The 12,603-nt window shown below is 45.8% G+C and overlaps 1 protein-coding gene across 2 annotated transcripts in view; it reads left to right on the plus strand.

Annotated features, from left to right (window-relative positions):
* The window catches only part of FKBPL (FKBP prolyl isomerase like), a 39,162-nt gene that overhangs the window by 16,933 nt on the left and 9,626 nt on the right, over positions 1-12,603 (plus strand). The window lies entirely within an intron of this gene.

Genomic DNA, 12,603 nt, shown 5'->3' on the forward strand with positions numbered 1-12,603 from the left:
AATATCAGATTGCTTTGTATTACTGTCAAAAGAAAGTAGGAAGCAGATGTGGAGGATGGAGAAGCATTCTGGGAGATGTAGTTTTATTATTCCTGCCGCTTCAGGCCCAAAGATGACACGCTTTGATTATTGTAGGCAGCAGCCCCACCCCAGCCTGGTGCTTTAATTTGTCTTTACTTTGTCTTTAATAATGTTATGCTAATTATATAATTTTTAAAAAAAAATCAAAGGAGTTTAAAAACGAACAAGAATGAGTTTAAAGTAAGGGTTGAAAAGAAAGAAAACCAGTTCATTCTTCGTGTACAACAGATCTTGACCTCATCTGCAAGATTTTAATTTTGCTGCTTCCTGGAATTCATGCCATTACACTCCAGTTTAAGACTGGAAAAAGTTTCTTTTTTTATTATTATTTTTTAACAAAAAGGAACAACAATACGTAACATACATTGACATAAAACATATATTCCTTCTTTACATCAGCTTCGTTTCCTTATTCTTCTCATATTTACATCCTTATTCCCCCTCTTGTTTCATTTCAATAAATAGAATAGAATAGAATAGAATAGAATTTTATTGGCCAAGTGTGATTGGACACACAAGGAATTTGTCTTGGTGCATGTGCTCTCAGTGTACATAAAAGAAAAGATACGTTCATCAAGGTACAACATTTACAACACAATTGATGGTCAGTATATCAATATAAATCATAAGGATTGCCAGCAACAAGTTATAGTCATACAGTCATAAGTGGAAAGAGATTGGTGATGGGAACTATGAAACGATTAATAGTAGTGCAGATTCAGTAAATAGTCTGACAGTGTTGATTATTTAATTTAAAATTTAATTATACTTTTCTTTTTTTTTTTAAGCACGAAACACTTCTTTATTTAAATTCATTTTCATAGCGGAACAACGAGGACGACAGAATAAGAGATGCTCAGGTCTGTTCACTTCCTGCATCCGCAGGATTTTGTCAAACAAACCGTCATTTTCTGCTCTGCTGTCCTTTCTATTTTATTTCATCAGGAGTTTGGTTCCTGGGTTTGACTTTGGGCGTAACCGCATGAGGACATTTTTCGCTGGCTAAGCAAGGAATGGATTCAGACCCTGCTGGATTTTTGGGATACCTGCAAAAGAAAGAAAACCAAAGCCATGCCTGCAAAAGAAAGAAAACCAAAGCCATGCCTGCAAAAGAAAGAAAGAAACCAGTTCATTCTTCGTGTACAACAGATCTTGACCTCATCTGCAAGATTTTAATTTTGCTGCTTCCTGAATTCATGCCATTACACTCCAGTTTAAGACTGGAAAAAGTTTCTATGTTAGGAAAGTTCTGGCTTTCTCCTTCTACAGAATTGGAGTGTCCCAGGGTCATGTGATCACTTTTAAAACCCTTCTGACAAACAAAGTCAATGGGGAGGCTAGATTCACTTAACAACGGTGTTGCTAACTTAACCACTGCAGTGATACACTTAACAACTGTGTTGCTAACTTAACCACTGCAGTGATACACTTAACAACGGTGTTGCTAACTTAACCACTGCAGTGATACACTTAACAACGGTGTTGCTAACTTAACCACTGCAGTGATACACTTAACAACGGTGTTGCTAACTTAACCACTGCAGTGATACACTTAACAACTGTCCTGCTTAGCAACGGAAAATTTGTGCTCAATTGCGGTCGTACATCGAGGACTGCTTCTATGCAATTACCTTAGTTTCCTGCTAACCGGAAACAAGGATGCTTAACTCAAGGAAAATCACGGGACATGGCTAAAGGGGCGTAAAATCAGCATCAGAAATGGAAGGGACCTTGGAGGTCATCTGCTCCAAATACTGTTCAGTTCATTCGTGTACAACAGATCTTGACCTCATCTGCAAGATTTTAATTTTACTGCTTCCTGAATTCATGCCATTACACTCCAGTTTAAGACTGGAAAAAGTTTCTATGTTAGGAAAGTTCTGGCTTTCTCCTTCTACAGAATTGGAGTGTCCCAGGGTCATGTGATCACTTTTAAAACCCTTCTGACAAACAAAGTCAATGGGGAGGCTAGATTCACTTAACAACTGTGGCAAGAAAGGTCGTAAGATGGGGCAAAACTCAGTTAACAACTGTGGCAAGAAAGGTCGTAAGATGGGGCAAAACTCAGTTAACAACTGTCCTGCTTAGCAACGGAAAATTTGTGCTCAATTGCGGTCGTACATCGAGGACTGCTTCTATGCAATTACCTTAGTTTCCTGCTAACCGGAAACAAGGATGCTTAACTCAAGGAAAATCACGGGACATGGCTAAAGGGGCGTAAAATCAGCATCAGAAATGGAAGGGACCTTGGAGGTCATCTGCTCCAAATACTGTTCAGTTCATGATCTGCTAAAGTATTTTGAACAGAAGTTTAAAAGCTTCCAGTGAAGGTTCCAGTTCAAGCTAGGCAACCTATTACAGTACTTCTCAACCTTGGCTGCTTTCAGGTGGGTGGAATTCAACTCGCAGAATTCCCCGGCCAGCAGTTGCTGGCTGGGGAATTCTTGGAGTTGAAGTCCACCCATCTGAAAACTGCCAGATTTGACAGTTGATTGGTTGACAGGTCTTACATCAGGAAATTCTTCCTTGTATCCAACCTGAATCTGCTTCCCTGCAGTGCCAACCTATGTTCTATTCCTGCCCTCCGTGGCCAAAGAAAGCAAAAACTCCTGTATGACAAAAACTTCAAATATCTGAAGGACTGCTTTATTATAGTCTTCCAGGCAAAGCCTATTTATTTCTGCCAGCCGCAATTCTGTTCCTGTTAATACATCCCAAAATAGCATTTTATCTTTTTGCAACTGCATTGCACTGTTGGTTTATGCTCAACCGGTGATCTGCTAGAGCATCCAGATCTTTTATGAACAACAACTGAAGAAACATAAAGCTTTATTTAACTTAAGGTTGCATCTGATCAGTAGTCCCTTGCTAATTATTCTAGCTTTGACTCATATTTATACTCTAAAGTGGAAACCGTAGCACGTAGGACAAAAAGCTTTTAGAGCGGGGGTGTCAAACTCGATTTAATTAAGGGCCACATCAGGGTTGTTTTTTGACCTAGGGGTGTGTGGTCAGGGTGGGTGTGGCCAGCTTGACGTCACTTGTCAGGGCGCCATTTTGGGCCTTGATGGCTTCTTGCAGGCCTCTGCAGCGAAAATAGACCCGGGGGAGGTATTGTGCATGGCCTTCCCAGTCTCCATTTTCGGCCATGACAGCCTCCTGGAGCCCTCTGCTAGTCCTCTCCCCAAGCTTCATTTTCACTGGCAGAGGGCTGCAGGAGGCCTTCGTGGCCAAAAATGGAGCCTGGGGAGGGTGAAAAACAGGCCTACCAGGCCCACCGTGCCATCACATGCCAAAAGCAGGAGGAGCGCAGGGAGAGAGCGCATATATGCACGAGGGGGCACGGTGTGGAAGGATTGAATTATGGGTATGGGCAAGCATACGCATGACCGCCCCATGCTCCCCACGCTTTTGGCATGCTATGGCAAAAAGGTTAACCATCACTGACCTACAACTTCTGAAGGAAAGGCATTTCACTGGTTGACTGTTCTCACTGTGAGGAAATTTCTCCTTAGTTCTAGGTTGCTTCTCTCCTTGATTAGTTTCCATCATTAAACAGATTTATTAACCATAAATCATTAAACAGAGACATTGTTTCTCTTTAGCATCCACAGTGAATCTATTATGGCAAGATTAGGGAAGGATTGGAAGAGATGACCACTGAAATCACGCTGAGGTTGAAATGCTTCCAGTCTTCTGAAATGTGCAGGCATAATCACTTCGCTGGCTGAAAGCAGAGAAGGCTTAGCGGCTTAGAAGACTCACTCTTACAAAAAAAAAAAAGTTGGTCATGCCCACCCAGTCACATGACCCTCCCACCAAGCCACGCCTACCAAGCCCCGCCCACAGAACCTGTAGGGATAATTTTTGAATTTCACCACTGAGTGTAACTCATAATAAGAGGAATAAGAGAGAAATCCACATACTTTTCACATTGTATTATAAATTTCAGAATAACAAGAGTTGGGAGGTATCTTGGAGATCTTCTAGTCCAACCCACTGTAGGAGACCCTATACCATTTCAGAGAAGTGGCTGTCCAGTCTCGTTTCAAAAGCCTCCAGTGATGGAGCACCTACAAGAGTGATGGCAAACCTGTGGCACGTGTAGCCATATCTGTGGGCACGCGAGCTTTGCTCTGATTTTCAGGCTTTTGGGGCCCACTGGAAGTCAGGAAACTGGCCGTTTCTGACCTCCGGAGGGCCTCCGGGGTGGTAGTGAAGGCTGTTTTCACACTCCTCAGGCTCCAAGAAAGCCTCTGGAGCCTGGGGAGGGTGAAAAACAGGCCTACCAGGCCCACCGTGCCATCACATGCCAAAAGCAGGAGGAGCGCAGGGAGAGAGCGCGTATATGCACGAGGGGGCAGGGTGTGGAAGGATTGAATTATGGGTATGGGCAAGCATACGCATGACCGCCCCATGCTCCCCACGCTTTTGGCATGCTATGGCAAAAAGGTTAACCATCACTGACCTACAACTTCTGAAGGAAAGGCATTTCACTGGTTGATTGTTCTCACTGTGAGGAAATTTCTCCTTAGTTCTAGGTTGCTTCTCTCCTTGATTAGTTTCCATCATTAAACAGATTTATTAACCATAAATCATTAAACAGAGACATTGTTTCTCTTTAGCATCCACAGTGAATCTATTATGGCAAGATTAGGGAAGGATTGGAAGAGATGACCACTGAAATCACGCTGAGGTTGAAATGCTTCCAGTCTTCTGAAATGTGCAGGCATAATCACTTCGCTGGCTGAAAGCAGAGAAGGCTTAGCGGCTTAGAAGACTCACTCTTACAAAAAAAAATGAAAAAGAGAACAGAATTGGGACAATTTCATCCACCATATGTCGCGAATTTCAAATTGATGGTGAAGAAGGAAGGCCAATTTGATTTTGCGGCTCAAATATAGATAAATCTGAATAATGTACTGGAGAAATACAATGATTAAGCCTAGGGAGGAAGGAATTGGTAAATTTAGACAAATAGGGATAGTCCTCGACTTACAGCCACAATTGAGACCAGAATTTGCATTGCTAAGTAAAATGGTTAAGTGTAGTCTCACTCTATTTTATGTAGAGTATTGTTAAACAAATCACTGCAGTTAATAATAATAATAATAATAATAATAATAATAATAATAATAATAATAATAATAATAATAATAATAATAATAATAATAATAATAATAATAATAATTTAATTTGTATACCGCCCTTCTCCCGAAGGACTCAGGGCGGTGCACAGCCAAAATAAAATACAAAAAGAACAACACATACAATACTAAGAACAACCCTTAAAAAACTTATTCAATTGGCCAAATTTAAAATACAGTAACACCCTATAAAATTTACAAAAATTAAAAAACCCATAAAAGCAAATTAAAAATTTAAAAATCAAGCCAGTCCAGCAAGACGGAATAAATAGGTTTTAAGTTCGCGGCAAAAGGTCCCAAGGTCGGATAGTTGTCGAAGTCCAGAGGGAAGTTCGTTCCACAGGGAGGGAGCCCCCACAGAGAAGGCCCTCCCCCTGGGGGCCGCCAGTCGACATTGCTTGGCTGACGGCACCCTAAGGAGTCCCTCTCTGTGAAAACGCACCGGTCTCTGGGAGATAGAAGATGGCAGTAGACGGTCCCGTAAACACCCTGGTCCTAAGCCATGGAGCGCTTTGAAGGTAGTCACCAATACCTTGAAGCAACAGGCAGCCAGTGCAGTCTGTGCAGGATGGGTGTTACATGGGAGCTCCGAACCGCTCCCTCTATCCACCCGCACAGCTGCATTCTGGACTAACTGGAGTCTCCGGGTGCTCTTCAAGGGGAGCCCCATGTAGAGAGCATTGCAATAGTCCAAGCGAGAGGTAACGAGAGCATGAGTGACCGTGCATAGGACATCCCGGTCCAGGAAGGGACGCAACTGGCGAATCAGGCGAACCTGATAAAAAGCTCTCCTGGAGACGGTCGTCAAATGGTCTTCGAATGACAACCGCCCATCCAGGAGAACGCCCAAGTTGCGCACCCTTTCCATTGGGGCCAATGACTCGCCCCCAACAGTCAGCCGCAGCTGCAGCTGACTGTACCGGGGTGCCGGCATCCACAGCCACTCCGTCTTGGAGGGATTAAGCTTGAGCCTGTTCCTCCCCATCCAGACCCATATGGCTTCCAGACACCGGGACAGTACTTTGATAGCTTCGTTGGGGTGGCCTGGGGTGGAAAAGTACAGCTGAGTGTCATCAGCGTACAGTTGGTATCTCACCCCAAAACCACTGATGATCTCGCCCAGCGGCTTCATATAGATGTTGAACAGGAGAGGCGAGAGAATCGATCCCTGCAGCACCCCACACATGAGGCGCCTCAGGGTCAATCTCTGCCCCCCTGTCAACACTGTCTGCATCCGGTCAGAGAGGTAGGAGGAGAACCACCGATAAACGGTGCCTCCCACTCCCAAACCCTCCAACCGGTGCAGCAGGATACCATGGTCGATGGTATCGAAAGCCGCTGAGAGGTCTAATAGGACCAGGGCAGAGGAGTAACCCTTATCCCTGGCCCTCCAGAGATCATCCACCAACGCGACCAAAGCCGTCTCTGTACTGTATCCGGGCCGGAAGCCGGACTGGAACGGGTCTAGATAGATGGTTTCATCCAGGTACTGGGGTAATTGATGTGCCACCGCACTCTCTACAACCTTCGCCGTAAAACGAAGGTTGGAGACTGGACGGTAATTTCCTAAAACAGCTGGGTCCAGGGAAGGCTTCTTGAGGAGAGGTCTCACCACCGCCTCTTTCAAGGCAGCGGGAAAGACCCCCTCCCGTAAAGAAGCATTTGTAATCCCCCGGAGCCAGCCTCGTGTCACCTTCTGCGTGGCCAGCACCAACCAGGAGGGGCACGGGTCCAGTAAACATGTGGTGGCATTCAACCTTCCCAGCAACCTGTCCATGTCCTCGGGAGTCACAGGGTCAAAACTATCCCAAACAGTCTCAACAAGACGAGCCTCGAAACTCTCGCCTGGATCTACCCAATTTTGATCCAATCCATCCCGAAGCTGAACGATTTTATCGTATAGATAACCGTTAAACTCCTCGGCACCCCCTTGTAATGGGTCCTCCCGCCCCTCCTGTTGAAGGAGAGAGCGGGTACCCCAAAAAAGGGTGGCCGGGTGGTTATCTGCCGACGCAATGAGGGAGGAAACGTAAGAACGCTTCGCATCCCTCAATGCCACTAGGTAGGTCCTACTATAGGACCTAACTAGTGTCCGGTCAGCCTCAGAACGGTTGGATCTCCAGGCACTCTCTAGGCGTCTTCTCCGGCGTTTCATCTCCCTCAGCTCCTCGGAGAACCAAGGAGCTGGTTGAGATCTGCGCCGGGTCAGAGGCCGCAAAGGCACGACACGGTCCAAAGCTCCAGCCACGGCCTGTTCCCAGTTCTTCAGTCGTGCCGCGGGCCAGGTTCTCAGGAAACGGGCCAAGCTCCATCAGGAACCTCTCTGAGTCCATCAGGCGCCTGGGACGGAATCAACGCATTGGTTACATCTCCCTGCAGTGGTGAGTAGCGGTCCGAAAGTCCAGACGAAGAAGAGAATGATCTGACCATGACAAAGGCTCAATAACTAAATCATTTAAAATCAGATCATTCGCCCACTGGCCAGAGACAAAAATCAGATCTAGAGTGCCTCCCCCGATGTGGGTAGGGCCGTCCACTAATTGAGTCAGGTCCATGGCCGTCATGGAAGCCATGAACTCCCGAGCCGTCGAGGATGCCACGCCAGTTGATGGCAAGTTGAAATCCCCCATGACCAACAGTCTAGGGGTTTCAACTGCCAACCCGGCCAACAACTCCAACAGCTCGGGCAGGGCTGTTGTCACGCAGCAAGGAGCCAGGTACGTGATCAACAAGCCCACCTGAGTCCTACGACCCCACTTCACATAGAGGGATTCACAACCAGCTATCTGAGGCACAGTGGTCTCCCTCGGTTCCAGGCTTTCATTAATAATAACCGCCACCCCGCCACCCCTACCTTGGGCCCTCGGCTGATGGAATGCTCGGAAACCTGGTGGGCACATCTCCACTAGGGGAACCCCCCCTTCCGTGCCCAACCAGGTCTCCGTAATGCCCATAACGTCCGTGGTCCCCTCCTGAATTAGATCTGAGCTCAGGGGGGCTTTGTTAATCACGGACCTTGCATTGCATAACATCAGCCGGAGGCCCAAGTCCCGAATATTCTGGCCACCCGGGGAACGGGAAGAAGCAGGGGGGCCGGAGCACGCGATCGCTCTTAAATAGCGAGGGCGTACTCCCAAAACCTGATGTGCCCCACCCCCTTCCGCCATATCTGCCTCTCCCACTTACCGTGTCGATAGCACAACCCTGATTAATTAAATCCCACAGCCATTAAACAAGTCTGAGTTCCCCCATTGACTTTGCTTATTGGAAGCTGGCTAGGAAGATCACAAATGGTGATCAAAAGACTTCAGAATGCTGCAGATGCTGTAAATATATTCCAGTTGCCAAGTGGTTGAATTTTATTCATGGGACTATGGGGATGTTGTGACAGCTTTAAATATGAGGACTGGTCATAAATATTTTTTTCCATTGTAACTTCAAACAGTTGCTAAATGAATAGTATACAAATATGAATAATAAATAAATAAATAAATAGTTGTAAACCAAGGACTACCAATATATTCCAACCTTTCTGCCAATTGCACATAATAAGACCATTGACACCTATAACGTGCTGTCAAGTTTGTCTTGATTTTGTTCTACACTCGCCTTGACTAAATTCTAATACGTAAATATTCTAAGCATCTAAATAAATTACATAATAAGCAGATATCTGAGAGAAGACAAAAGCAGCATTCAGTCTGAGATAGTTTCGAATAGCTGTCAGCTGAGCTTTGGGAAAGGTTTGTTCAGAAAGATGGCATGAAATTATTTAATTTCATATTCAGGCAGCTACGATACATCTAACAAACAAAAACAAAATATGTAATAAAATATGTAATAAATGCAGTGTAATTAGGAAAAGGCTGTCCCATCCCTATGAAAAATGATCAATTAACTGATCTAATCAGTTTGGGTTATGCAATATATTTACTTGAATATATTTATAAACTTATGTGTATGCACACCTGCTGTATATTTACAAATGTTCGGATGGATGGATGGATGGATGGATGGATGGATGGATGGATGGAAAGAACAGAACAGAACAGAACAGAACAGAACAGAACAGAACAGAACAGAATTCTTCATTGGCCAAGTGTGATTGGACACACAAGGAATTTGTCTTTGGTGTAAAATATATATATATATATATATATATATATATATATATATATATATATATATATATATATGTATGTATGTATGTATATATATATATATTTGTTTTCTGAGGTTTTCACGGGTGTTTGTATATAGGTCTTTGGTTGTTCGGGTTTTCTCCCGTGTAAAATTGGAAGTGTCTTGGCGACGTTTCAACGAAGTCTTATTCGTCATCTTCAGGCTTCAGCTTCGTGCTTCTGGGAGCAATGTGTGATCGCAGCTGTTTCTTCCTTTTAACTGCTAGTGGGGGTTTGAACTGATTGGGTGGGAGCTTGGCTGTGCTCTGATTGGATGGGGGTTTTTTGTGCTCTGATTGGCTGGGGTGTGTCCTGTGTTGGTGGGGGCTTGGTACCTCACCCCAAAACCACTGATGATCTCATCCAGCGGCTTCATATAGATATTGAACAGGAGGGGCGAGAGAATCGATCCCTGCGGCACCCCACACATGAGGCACCTCGGAGTCGATCTCTGCCCCCCTGTCAACATCGTTTGCATCCGGTCAGAGAGGTAGGAAGAGAACCACCGATAAACGGTGCCTCCCACTCCCAAACCCTCCAACCGGCACAGCAGGATACCATGGTCGATGGTATCAAAAGCCGCTGAGAGGTCTAATAGGACCAGGGTAGAGGAGTAACCCTTATCCCTGGCTCTCCAGAGATCATCCACGACCAAAGCCGTCTCAGTACTGTATCCGGGCCGAAAGCAGGACTGGAACGGGTCTAGATAGATAGTTTCATCCAGGTACTGGGGTAGATGATATGCCACCGCACTCTCTACAACCTTTGCCGTGAAGCGAAGATTGGAGACTGGACGGTAATTTCCTAAAACAGCTGGGTCCAGGGAAGGCTTCTTGAGGAGAGGTCTCACCACCGTCTCTTTCAAGGCAAGACCCCCTCCCGCAAAGAAGCATTTGTAATCCCCCAGAGCCAGCCTTGTGTCACCTCCTGCGTGGCCAGCACCAACCAGGAGGGGCACGGTCCAGTAAACATGTGGTGGCATTCAACCTTCCCAGCAACCTGTCCCTGTCCTCGGGAGTCACAGGGTCAAAACTATCCCAAACAACCTCAACAACCTCAACAAGTCTCGAAACTCTCACCTGGATCTACCAAATTTTGATCCAATCCGTCCTGAAGCTGAACGAGTTTATCGTATAGATAACCGTTAAACTCCTCCGCACGCCCTTGTAATGGGTCCTCCCGCCCCTCCTGTTGAAGGAGAGAGCGGGTAACCAAACAGGGTGGCCGGGCGGTTATCTGCCGACGCAATGAGGAGGAACGAAGAACGCCGCTCCCTCAATGCCACTAGGTAGGTCCTACTATAGGACCTAACTAGTGTCCGTCAGCCTCAGAACGGCTGGATCTCCAGGCACTCTCTAGGCGCCTTCTCCGCGTTTCATCTCCTCAGCTCCTCGGAGAACCAAGGAGCTGGTTGAGACCGCGCCGGGTCAGAGGCCGCAAAGGCACGACACGGTCCAAAGCTCCAGCCACGGCCTGTTCCCAGTTCTTCAGTTCTTCAGTCGTGCCGCGGGCCAGGTTCTCAGGAAACGGGCCAAGCTCCATCAGGAACCTCTCTGAGTCCATCAGGCGCCTGGGACGGAATCAACGCATTGGTTACATCTCCCTGCAGTGGTGAGTAGCGGTCCGAAAGTCCAGACGAAGAAGAGAATGATCTGACCATGACAAAGGCTCAATAACTAAATCATTTAAAATCAGATCATTCGCCCACTGGCCAGAGACAAAAATCAGATCTAGAGTGCCTCCCCCGATGTGGGTAGGGCCATCCACTAATTGAGTCAGGTCCATGGCCGTCATGGAAGCCATGAACTCCCGAGCCGTCGAGGATGCCACGCCAGTTGATGGCAAGTTGAAATCCCCCATGACCAACAGTCTAGGGGTTTCAACTGCCAACCCGGCCAGCAACTCCAACAGCTCGGGCAGGGCTGTTGTCACGCAGCAAGGAGCCAGGTACGTGATCAACAAGCCCACCTGAGTCCTACGACCCCACTTCACATAGAGGGATTCACAACCAGCTATCTGAGGCACAGTGGTCTCCCTCGGTTCCAGGCTTTCATTAATAATAACCGCCACCCCGCCACCCCTACCTTGGGCCCTCGGCTGATGGAATGCTCGGAAACCTGGTGGGCACATCTCCACTAGGGGAACCCCCCCTTCCGTGCCCAACCAGGTCTCCGTAATGCCCATAACGTCCGTGGTCCCCTCCTGAATTAGATCTGAGATCAGGGGGGCTTTGTTAACCACGGACCTTGCATTGCATAACATCAGCCGGAGGCCCAAGTCCCGAGTACTCTGGCCACCCGGGGAACGGGAAGAAGCAGGGGGGCCGGAGCACGCGATCGCTCTTAAATAGCGAGGGCGTACTCCCAAAACCTGATGTGGCCCCGCCCCTTCCGCCATATCTGCCTCTCCCACTTACCGTGTCAATAGCACAACCCTGATTAATTAAATCCCACAGCCATTAAACAAGTCTGAGTTCCCCCATTGACTTTGCTTATTGGAAGCTGGCTAGGAAGATCACAAATGGTGATCAAAAGACTTCAGAATGCTGCAGATGCTGTAAATATATTCCAGTTGCCAAGTGGTTGAATTTTATTCATGTGACTATGGGGATGTTGTGACAGCTTTAAATATGAGGACTGGTCATAAATATTTTTTTTCCATTGTAACTTCAAACAGTTGCTAAATGAATAGTATACAAATATGAATAATAAATAAATAAATAAATAGTTGTAAACCAAGGACTACCAATATATTCCAACCTTTCTGCCAATTGCACATAATAAGACCATTGACACCTATAACGTGCTGTCAAGTTTGTCTTGATTTTGTTCTACACTCGCCTTGACTAAATTCTAATACGTAAATATTCTAAGCATCTAAATAAATTACATAATAAGCAGATATCTGAGAGAAGACAAAAGCAGCATTCAGTCTGAGATAGTTTCGAATAGCTGTCAGCTGAGCTTTGGGAAAGGTTTGTTCAGAAAGATGGCATGAAATTATTTAATTTCATATTCAGGCAGCTACGATACATCTAACAAACAAAAACAAAATATGTAATAAAATATGTAATAAATGCAGTGTAATTAGGAAAAGGCTGTCCCATCCCTATGAAAAATGATCAATTAACTGATCTAATCAGTTTGGGTTATGCAATATATTTACTTGAATATATTTATAAACTTATGTGTATG

This window comes from Ahaetulla prasina, chromosome 2 (assembly GCF_028640845.1).
Source record: "Ahaetulla prasina isolate Xishuangbanna chromosome 2, ASM2864084v1, whole genome shotgun sequence".
In the NCBI taxonomy this organism is placed as follows: Eukaryota; Metazoa; Chordata; class Lepidosauria; order Squamata; family Colubridae; genus Ahaetulla; species Ahaetulla prasina.